The 12,393-nt window shown below is 30.4% G+C and overlaps 1 long non-coding RNA gene across 1 annotated transcript; it reads right to left on the bottom strand.

Annotated features, from left to right (window-relative positions):
- Nucleotides 1–10,711: 10,711 nt before the first annotated feature.
- On the bottom strand, nucleotides 10,712–12,085 carry LOC149145616 (uncharacterized). Its single transcript, XR_016264433.1, has 3 exons — nucleotides 11,815–12,085; nucleotides 11,471–11,639; nucleotides 10,712–11,339 (listed from the first exon to the last, which is right to left on the bottom strand). It is a non-coding gene; the product is annotated as an uncharacterized LOC149145616 (long non-coding RNA).
- Nucleotides 12,086–12,393: the final 308 nt, after the last annotated feature.

Below are 12,393 nucleotides of genomic sequence, written 5' to 3'. Positions count from 1 at the left end.
AACCTAATCACATTACTCCCATACATCACAATAAGTTCATTTTTAATGAATCACTCAACTATATATCACTTGATCAAAAATAATTTTTACTATAAATATATTATTTGCCAAACTACAAAATTAAAATTAATATTTCAATTATTAATTTAAATAATAATAATGAAAAAATACTTTGCCACAAAATCATTATACCTTTTACCATAAATTTATTATTTGCAAAACCAAAAAATTAATATTAATATTGAAATTGTCAATTTAATTAAAACTTAATAATTAATAATAAAATTATTAATTTAATTCAAAAATAGACTTAACCATGATAGTTTTAGCAGTGTGTTTACATGTTATAGGAAATAACCACTCAAGTATCAACTCACATATGAAAGAAATACCATAGGTTAATAATCATACTTTATAACATAAAGAGTGATTGATATAAATAAAGATAATGTGAACTTGTTAAAAATCAAATTTTAAAATGAGTAGTTAGAGACAACATACATTATTATTTCAAGGAATTCATATAAATAAAATACAATAAACATATTTATTAAATATATTATTTATTTATATTCTTAAAAGACATAAATTTCATCAATTTAACACCAACAAATTAATTAAATTAAAAAATAATAAAAATACATTTGTAATATTCCAATCTACAAATTACAAAAAAAAAAATATTAAACATCAATTTTTAATAACCTGATCACATTACTCACATACATCACAATATCACATTAGAAATTTAACAAATTAAAAAATAATAAAATAAACATATTTATCAAACATATAATCTCTAATAAAATTAAAAAAATAATAAAAATAAACATATTTATCAAATATATTATTAATTTATATTTTTTAAAGACATAAAATTCTTCATTTAAACATATACAAATTAATTAAATTAAAAACTAATAAAAATACAAATAAATTTCTAATATTACAATGTACAAATTTTTAAAAAATAATATTTTAATAAACATCGATTTTAAAATAAACATATTTATCAAACATATAATCTCTAATAAAATTAAAAAAATAATAAAAATAAACATATTTATCAAATATATTATTAATTTATATTTTTTAAAGACATAAAATTCTTCATTTAAACATATACAAATTAATTAAATTAAAAACTAATAAAAATACAAATAAATTTCTAATATTACAATGTACAAATTTTTAAAAAATAATATTTTAATAAACATCGATTTTTAATAACCTAATCACATTACTGCCATTCATCACAGTATCATATTAGAAATTAATTAAATTAAAAAGTAATAAAAATAAACATATTTATCAAATATATTATTTGTTTGCATTTTAAAAAACAATTTATAATAATAAAAATATAAATTTATAATATTACACAATGTACAAATTTTTAAAAAAAATTATTTGAAAAGAAATTAATTAAATTAAAAAATAATAAAAATAAACATATTTATTAAATATATTATTAATTTGAATTTTAAAAGACAAAATTTATTAATTTAATATATACAAATTAATTAAATTAAAATAATAAAAATACAAATTTATAATATTACACTCCACAATTTTTTTTTTTAAATTATTTTATTAAACATAAATTCTTAATAACTTTCCATTTCCTTAAAACAAATCACATTACCACATAAATTCTTAATAACTTTCCATTTCCTTAAAACAAATCACATTACCCCCCATCAATCACAACATCACATTAAAAATTAATTAAATGAAAAAATAATAAAAATAAACATATTTATCAAACATATTATTAATTTATATTTTTTCCAAAACATAAAATTCTTCATTTAAACATATACAAATTAATTAAATTAAAAACTAATACAAATACAAATACACACAAATTTCTAATATTACAATGTTCAATTTACCTAAAACAAATCACCGAGATACATTACAAATTAAGTAAATTAAAAAATAATAATAATAAAAATAAACATTTTTATAAAATATTTTATTCATTATTTTTTAAAGACATAAAATTCATCATTTTAACATATACAAATTAAATAAATTAAAAAATAACATACAATTTGACTACTCCCATACATCACAATATCACATTACAATAATACAAATAAACATATTTTAAAAGACATAAAATTCATCATTTTAACATGTACAAATTAATCAAATTAAAAAATAAAAATTTGTAATATTATAATGTCAAAAAAAAAAAGAACAAAAACAATATATATATATATCCATTAAATTAGATATCATTTTTAAATTTCACTTTTATAATAAAATTATGATTAACAAAATTAATTGAAAAGTTGTGAGGAGCAACATTTTTAAAATATGTTGAAACTACTACAAAAATAGAAAATCATATTTCAAAATAAAAAGCATTTCTCATACTTTAACATCATACTTTTGAAAGTTGTTGAGATAATTTAAGAGTTTATTTTTTAAATATTAATTTTTATTAAATAACAAAATTTTAAAAATTATTTTAAATGTGAGTTAATATTGAATCAAAATTTTTAGATATAATTTATGAGTTCATTTTTTCAAAATTAGTGATTTTTATACAAGGTATCATATGAAAGAATTGTAAATGTGAATAATATAATTTTATGAGTTAGTTTTGCTAAATTATTTGTGCTTGTTATATAGTATCATGTGAAAAGAAAAAGTGAATGTAAAAAAATTGTGAATAATGCAATATTATAATTTTATTTTTACTGAATCATTTATGCTCATTTGTAGTTGTAAAATTTGTAAATGTGAAAAAATTGTGAATAATGTAAGTTTATGAGCTTATTTTCACTAAATCATGCGTGGCCATTTGTAGGTGTTATATAAGAATATCATGTGAAAACAATTGTTTGCCTGGAAAAAAAATGTGAATATGATCAATCGAATTTTGAAATGTGAAGTTATCATTAAAAGTCATCTGAATAAATATAATTAAAATTTTACAAATAAACACTACCTTTGGAAAAAATGAAAATAAACCAAACAATAAAAATAAAAATAAAAACAAACAAACAAAAATGACACTCCTCCAAGATAGCTTTGGCCATGCTATCTTTGAAGGTTGTGAGAAGGGTCAACCCCTTCTCAAAAAAAAAATCTGATTATGTATTAACAGTATAGTTTGTGAGTACATCAAAAAATACACTAGAATTTACAATTACAAAATGTAATACCATCTTCAATAACACTTGATATGTGATTCTCCTACAAAGAGTTTGAGCCTCTATGCAATTTTACCTTCTTGATCTCTGTTTTTTACCTTCTTGATCTCTGTTTCATACCACAAGGAAATTAGAGTTTTAATAATATTTCTATTTTAAAATAGTAAATAAATAACAAAAACAATTATTATTTGTTTAAAATGACATTCAAAATATTATGCAATACAAAATAATTTTTCACTCCCACATAAAATTGTAAGAAGAATTTAATTTAAGAAGAATTTAATTTACCTTTTCACATATGACTTTCTGTCACAGCACTCTGCATCAAAGCTCTGCTTTGAGTCTAAACACTTCCTATTTCTTCTAATCTACTTTCTTGATACCTGTTTCAAGAGCCCCCTCTCCCCTTTCAGTCAATTTACACCTGTTTCGTAAGGTAGAAAATAAATAAATTTTCAATCACAAATTTACTATTAAATATTAAAAACAAAACACAATAATTAACTTTCACCATTACAAAAACAATATCAGCAACTGAATCAAGGTAAGCAACTGTTAAAGATTAACTGAACTGATTCAAGGTAAGCAACTGAATCCACGCGAACAGCAACTAGGCATCTATATCGAAAAGAAAATAGGACGCTACTTGCAGAGAACGACTGAAGGATTTCCTTCTGGTTTCCCTATTGGACTGGAAACCTTATTAGAGAGATAAAGACATACCATAAGAAATATGCTTTAAGCCTGCCTGATTGGGTGTTCAGCCTGGGTGGGGAAAGAGCCGAGACAGGCTGAGCGCTACGGAACTATCTCTTGATTTTCACATGCATGGGTGTCTTACATCTTGATTTAATTTTTGATTGCGAGCGGGTCGCTGCTTGCTGGATTGTTTATTTCATAATGAATTGGTTATAAAAACATAAACTATCAAAAAGGTGTGCCAGACTCTCCGATGGGAGGTCATTGCGCTCACAGAAGTCACTCAGGGAAGTAACTCTTCGGATCATTAGGTAAGTAATTTAGTAACTTGATGGGACAGTGATCGAAGCCCAAATCGCAAGACATACTGAATTCAGTCCTTTTTGAATTAATAGCGATGTACACCCATTATAAATTACAAAACCCATTGTACCATTCAGTATGTTTTACATATGGTACAACAATTGACCTGTTTTTATTTTATCAGGGTCAAATACTGATACTGGCCATGACAGAATATTCCCCTTACAGGATGACAAAAATTTTCGACCTGTAACATATAGTGCCGAGTAAAAGTCCCTTTGTCTATCCAGTAGTGTGACAACTCAGTTTGGAGAGCATTAGACTGAAGATGTGAAGGTTGCATGTTCAATTCACACTCACCACATTGCACTTTTGTAATTCATTATTCAAAAAGTTTGTCCAACTGAATAGATAAAGGAAATACAAGGAATTAATATTACAAAAGAAAAGCTCATTCTACATGGCAAACTGTAACCCTCAAGATCTGTCAAATACTTCTAACAGAAGGTGAAACTAAATGATTTCATTACTAACTTAAACTTGTCTACAAGTCATTCTCTATGTGTATTTCTATTTATCCCAACATCATTCTGGCCAAGAACACAAGAAACCTGAAGCCTGACAAATTGCTTCTAATCAAATTGTGATCAAGGAACTTGAAGCCTGCCAATTTTCTGTCATCTGCCTCTGTGTTTCACTCTTTATTTCCTGAATTTTACTCCTTACTGGACTGGCAACTCCCAAGAATATGACTCAGTCGAGAGAACTTTAATATGCAATTTATATAGCAAGTTTGTCAAGGGTTTCGGACGCATCATGGCACACCTCACTGATCTTACCGATAAGGATCAATCATGGCACGCCTCACTGATCTTACCAATAAGGATCAGTTAATGGATGGAGGCTGCAAAGGGACTACCTTCTTATGTATGCAAACAGTAACACTCAAGCAGGCAAGCAGGCATCTGTCAAAAACTTGTAACAGAAAGTTAAACTTAATGACTTCATTAGTAACTTAAGTTTGTCTAAAATTGATTCTCTCGGTACCTTTTCATTTATCCCAACATCATTGTGGCAGAAGACACGTGATACTTAAAATGAAAAATACTTTCCGCTCCCTATATCAAATTGTGATCAAGGAATGGGAAGCCTGACGATTTTCTCAATCATCCAGGGCTTGCTCTATTTCACTCTTTCTCTTTGAATGTGACTGGCCAACTCCCAAGAATGTGACTTAGTTGAGACACATTTTCATTTATCCCAACGTTATGCTTCCTATCAAATTGTGATCAAGGAATCTGAAGCCTGGCAATTTTCTCAATCATTAAGAGCTTGCTCTTTTTCACTCTCTATTTCTTTAATTTTTACTCCTTGTTCCTTTACTGGCCAACAACTCCCAAGAATGTGACTGAGTTGAGAGAACTTAATAGAATATGCATTTTATATAGAAAGTTTGTCAAGAGTTTTGGAAGCATCATAGCAAACCTCACTGATTTTACCAACTAGGATCAATTTAAATCAGTGGACACTGCAAAGCAGGCATCTTTCAAATACTTGTATCAGAATGAAACTGAGTGACTTCATGACTAACTTAAGTTAGTCTACAACTGATTATCTCAGTATATTTCAATTTATCCCAACATTATTGTGGCAGAAACACACATGATACTTAAAATGAAAAATAGTTAGTTATGCTTCCTTCCTATCAAATTGTGATCAAGGAATTTGAAGCCTGACTATTTTCTCAATCATCCAGGGCTTGTTCTGTTTCACTCTTTCTTTTTGAATTTTTACTCCTTATTCCTAGACTGCCCAACTCCCAACAATGTGACTTAGTTGAGAGAAATTAATAGAATATGCAAATTATATAGGAAGTTTATCAAGGGGGGTTTTGGAAGCATCAGGGCACACCTCACTTATCTTATCAATAAGGATGGATTTAAATGGATGCAGGCTGCATAGGGGCTACCTTCTTGTCTATGCAAACTATAACACTCAAGCAGAAATCTGTCAAAAACTTGCAACAGCAAATGAAACCGAATGACTTCATTAGTAATTTAAGTTTGTCTACAATTGATTTTCTCAGTATATTTCCATTTAACCCACCGGCATTATTGTGGCAAAGGAGACAAAATACTTAAAATGAAAAACCATTAGTTTTGCTTCCTATCAACTTGTGATCAGTAAATCTGAGGCTTAACAATTTTCTCAATCATCTAGAGAGCTAGCTTTGTTTCAGCTTTATTTCTTGAATTTCACTTCTTAATCCTGGATTAGCCAACTCCCAGGAATGTGACTCGCATAGCCAATTTACATAACCTGTCAAGGGTTTTGGAAGCATCATAGCACACATCACCAATCTTACCAATAAGGATAGATTCAAATGAGGATTGATTCAAATGGATGGAGGCTGCAAAAGGGCTCCCTTATTACCTATGCAAAGTGTAACACTCAAGCAAGCATCTGTCATATACTTGTACATAAGGTGAAACTAAATAACTTCATTAGTTCCATTTATCCCAACAATAAACATTATTGTGGCAAATAACACACCATATTTAGAATGAAAAACGGTTTAGTTTTGCTTCCTATCAAATTGTGATGATCAAGGAACCTGAAGCCTGACAATTTTCTCAATCATCTAGGGCTTGCTCCACTTCATTCTTTATTATTTGAATTTCACACCTACTTCCTTGATTGGCTAACTCCCAAACATGTGACTCAATTGAGAGAACTTAATAGAATATGCAATTTACATAGGAATTTTTTCTAGGGTTTTGGAAGCCACGGCACATCTCAATTGTCTTACTAATAAGGATAGAGTTAACTGGTTGGAGGCTACAGAGAGGCTACCTTCTTATCTATGAAAACTCTAACACTCAAGCATCTGTCAAATACTTATAACAGAAGATGAACTTGAATGACTTTATTAGTAACTAAAGTTTTTCTACAATTGATTCCCTCGCTATTTTTCCGTATAAAGGACAATATATTTAGAATGAAAAACGGCTAGTTTTGCTTCCCATCAAATCGTGATCAAGGAGCCTAAAGCCTGATAATTTTCTCAATCATCCAAGGTGGGCTCTGTTTCAGTCTTTTTTTCTTGAATTTCACTCCTTATTTCTTGACTGACCAACTCCCAGGAGTGTGGATAATTTATATAGGAAGTTATGTTTTTGGAAGCAACATGGTGCAGCTCACAGATCTTACCAATAAGGATTAATAGAAGGTAGGGGGGGCTACCTTCTGACAAATGAAAAAGACCCAGCCATATTTCTCATAGACTTTTGAAGTGAAATATGATGCTTTAGGAACTGGCATGAACAGAGTGGCCAATGGATGGAGGTTGCAGGGGGGCTACCTTCTTACAAATGAAAAAGGCCCCGCCATATTTCTCATAGACTTTTGAAGTGAAATATGATGTATTAGGAACTGGCATAAACACAGTGGTCATGCAATTCAGTAGCCTATTGTGATTGACAAGGAGAAGTTATTATGCATCTATGATTAGGAAATTTTGACGTTTATGTTACAGAAAAATTCAAGCCATATTTATTCGGACAGCACCTCCAAATCCAAATGGAGCATGAAGCTTTGAAGTATTTATTTTCCCAGTGGAATTTTAGTGAAGTAGGAAAGTAAACTACAAGTTTTTTACTTTGAAATTCAATACAAGAAGGGCATAAATAATGTTTCAGTCGATTTCTTATCTATGTTATCTGAGCTGCGTACCATATCTTTGGTAGAAATAGAAATAGGATGGAAAACACATTGTCAACTGAATATGCAAAAGATGAGGGGTTTTTTTGATATGCTACCAAACTCAAAAAGGATCCAAAGACTAGGGCAATGGGTATACATTTTCAGGCAATCTGATTTTTTAATAAGAATTGCACATATATCTATGGTAGAAATGGGATGGAAAAAACATTATCAACTGAATATGCAAAAGATGAGAGGTCTGTTGATATGCTACAAAAACTCAAAAAGGCAATCTGATTTTTTAATAAGATTTGCACATATATCTATGGTAGAAATGGGATGAAAAAATCGTTATCAACTGAACATGCAAAAGATGAGAGGTCTGTTGATATGCTAAAAAACTCAAAAAGGATCCAAAGACTAAGGCAATGGGTATACATTTTCAGGCAATCTGATTTTTTAATAAGAATTGCACATATATCTATGGTAGAAATGGGATGGAGAAAACATTATCAACTGAATATGCAAAAGATGAGAGGTCTGTTGATATGCTTCAAAAACTCAAAAAGGCAATCTGATTTTTTAATAAGAATTGCACATATATCTATGGTAGAAATGGGATGGAAAAAACATTATCAACTGAATATGCAAAAGATGAGAGGTCTGTTGATATGCTACAAAAACTCAAAAAAGACCTAAGAGACTAGGGTATACATTTTCAGGCCATCTGATTTTTATTAAGAATTGCACATATATAATACCTAATTCTATATTTTAAGAAAACAGCCATAGAAGAATGCCATTCTCCACCTGTTGTTGGTCAATTATTGTAAGCTGTGAATTGGTCTGTTCTTGGTTAAGAGTGATGTATCAGCCCACCATTCCCAATTATTGGGTGCACAGTAGGTGATCATCTCAATAAAAAGCTTTTCACCATTGGCATCCAACTAACAAGAATGCCCAAGTTCATCTGAATGTTTACTGGCCTGATGTTCTTGCACCCCATCCAGAATACCCCTCTTGCTCATAGCTTCATGGGCATATTCTTTTCGTTGACATCATTATGAATCAACAATTACAATCATTGCTTCTAATGGGTGAATTCTAGAGGGATATTCCATTCTTACTCTCCAATACTAGCAGTCATTGGCATAAATAAACACACTAGAAACACAAGGAGGGTGTTGGGTTCTCTCCATTTAAGATCAATATGCAAGGGAATGCAATGCTTAAAGACTAGTGTAGTACTCTTTTAAATTGAAAAATATAAAAGGCATTTTTATGGGCCTGGGCTACAGAAATGTTTGCAGTAGACTGAATAGGAAGGAAGATGTCAGAACTACACTCCTTTTTAACCTTTTCCAAACCATTAATGTAGGTATTGATTTTTGACAAAGACAGGTGAATCTGTTTAAAGTTAATATTATGTAGAATAAAAAGGAAGCTACTCATTAGAAAAAATCACATACCTAAGATTTTCCTGGCCTTAGACTAAACAAAGGTGCTAACCACTGCCAAGTACCTAGGTCACCCCTAGCACACCTATTGTTGGTTCATCCCAAGAAACTTGCTTACACTTAGATAGTACTAGGTACATAAATAAACACACTAAAACATAAGCAAGGAGTTGGGCTCTGTCCCTCTAAGATCGATATGCAAGGGAATACAATGCTTATAGACAAGTGTAGTAATCTCTTAAAATTGAAAAATATAAAAGGCAAATTTATGGGCATGAGCTACAAAAATGTTTGGGGTAGACTGAATAGGAAGGAAAATGCAGGAACTACACTCCTTTTCAACCTTTTCTAAACCATTAATGTAGATATTGATTTTGGAAAAAGATAGGTCAAAGATAAGTATTTGAACCCTCTTTCCTTAACTATGCTAGGTCACCCCTAGCACACCTATTGTGAGTTGATACCAGGCAACTTGCTTACACTTAGATAGGGAAGAACAAATCCATGAAACCATAATTTTCTAAATAGGACTTAATTCAAAGTGTGAGCTTGCATAATGAGATGTTGCCGAATCTAAATGTCTTCATACAAGTCTTGCTTTAAGTGTGCTTTTGCCTACCTGATGTGTTTCCATCTAATGGAGGTGCCTGGGAGGTCTCATTCCATCCATCTTAGATGGCATACCAGCACTGTTTCTCTAGGACTAGTAAGTCTATCGATGCTCCCTAAAAGTACTTTGCTCAAGCTGGTTGAGAAAACCAATAAATGGAGATTGATGAATATGATTGGTTAATAATCTCATCCCAAATGTGTGCTATACTTTATAAGCTCAGCATGGCCTCAATTGTGGTTCACTCAGCTAAATAGGGACAATGACCAAATTCAGTTTGCAAAATGCAGAAGCTAAGAGAATTATAATAGAATTGGAATAAAATTTAACTTACTTATTGAACTCCTACAAATAGTGTCTAAAAAAATTTTGGTAACTCAAACAATCTAAAAAGAAAATTCTGGAAACCCAAAATTTTCTTTGGGCTTAGGATGGTTTTATGTTCACACCAATTAACTGCTACAGGTCACTGAATGTTTAATAATCTCACCCAGAAATAAGTATTAGTTTATAAGCTCAGCCCATTAGTTTATAAGCTCAACATGGCTTGGACTGGGTCACTAGCCTAAATAAAATACTGCCAATGACCAAAATCTCGAGAAAAAGAATTATAATAAAATTGAAATAAAAATTTACTCACATATTGAACATCTACAAAACAGTTTCTAAAAGAAAATTTCTAGAAACCCCAAATTCTTCTTCAGATTTAAGCATTAAATGGTTTTATGTTGCCAGTGATCAACATCAATAACCCTATTGAAGATAACCAGTACCTAAAAATAAAACCCAAAGACATTGAATAACCACTAAAAACATCAAAGATTATGAAATTTTCCCAACATTTGGCCTGCATAGTACAAGTGTATCTAAACCCTAAATAAAGAAAGGCCAATGACTGAAATATGTTTGCAAAAAGCAGGGAGAAAAAGAATTATAATAAAATTCAAATAAAATTTTACTCACAAACAGTTTCTAGTTCTTTTTAATTCTTTTTTATAGATAGACCAAATTCCTTCATAAGATATAAGCATTAGAAGTTTAGAAGGTTTTATGCTAGCACTAATCAGCATCAATAACCCTTTTGAAAATAACCAGTACCAAAAAATAAAACCCAAAGACATTGAATAACCAAGAAAAACACCAAAGATCATGAAATTTTTCCCCACCTTTCTGTATCATACAGGTATATTTAAACCCTGATCTTATTAAACACACCTACCTTATACCCAATAAAAAATAATTAGATATAAGAGAAACCACAAATTAATGCTAATAAAAATTAATTAGATAAGAGAGAAACCAAAAATTAATACTCACCTGCAACCAAAAAAATGCAGAGCATATGTGGTGTAATTCTTCCTTCCTGATTGTATCATTCTTCCTTCCTCTGCACTTGATCTGCAATTGAAGAGTAATCAGGACAAGTTAACCCAAAAAATCAAGATAAAATATTCTACAAAATAATAATATATCCATAAGACAGTAAAATTACCATCAAAATATTAAATAACAAATAAAATAATATATACCTTCTCAATCTTCACCCTTAAATCAGCGATCCCATCTTCACCATTAAATTAATTGCAGCATCACTCTCCCTCTTAACCCTCTTGACCCCGACCTCGTCACTCTCCCTCTTAACCCTCTTGACCCCGACCTCGTCAAGCCAGAACCAAACAAACACCAGACAAACCAAATCTAAACCAACACAATTAAATAAAAAAACCAAAAAAAATGCACAGGCGGAATTCAAGGTATAAACAAGTAAGCATGGCCATGCTCCAAAAAGAAAACACAGTATTAAAATACACAGAGTTCTAAAGCACAAAGTTCTACTCCAATTTCTAATTTCTTCTGCTCTTCTCCAACAAACCCGAAATCTGTTCTCCTCTACTCCATGGAAGGCCGATACTCTCCACTCTTCCCCTTGCCCACCATCTCCCAGCCATGGAAGGCCAATACTTTCTACTCTTCCGCTTGCCCACCATCTCCCAGCCATGAAAGGCCGATACTCTTTGCTCTTCCTCTGTTTGTCGGCCAAGCTTGCAAGTGCGGTTGCCCTGTTCATTTTTCGTTTGCTGTGTAAATGTGATAATGATATATCGGAGCTTAGGGATTTCAAATGCATTCGAATTTTACCTCTTTCAAATCCGCCACGCACAGAGCCGTAGAGATTATTAAATGTAGCCGTAGAGATTATTAAATGTAACCGTCGATCGTGGATGTGGAAGGACGTCGTTCTTTTGTGAAGTGGATTTAAAAGACATTGTTTTATTTTGACTTAAGGTTTGCTATTTATATGTTTCAAGTTGGGCATTTAAAAAAAATGTAATGATTATAACATAATCTTATTATCATAAAATCTAACAATAAATCAATAATTAAAACATGCACACATTTCTATGCAGATGCATGTTCTTAATCGAGGGCAGTGAACATTGGTAAGATTTTT

Source organism: Pinus tabuliformis, chromosome X (assembly GCF_031772625.1).
Source record: "Pinus tabuliformis cultivar Carrire ecotype Pingquan chromosome X, CPIR1, whole genome shotgun sequence".
In the NCBI taxonomy this organism is placed as follows: domain Eukaryota; kingdom Viridiplantae; phylum Streptophyta; class Pinopsida; order Pinales; family Pinaceae; genus Pinus; species Pinus tabuliformis.
The sequence above is the reverse complement of the archived record's forward strand: the minus strand, read 5'-3'. Positions and strand labels throughout refer to the sequence as shown.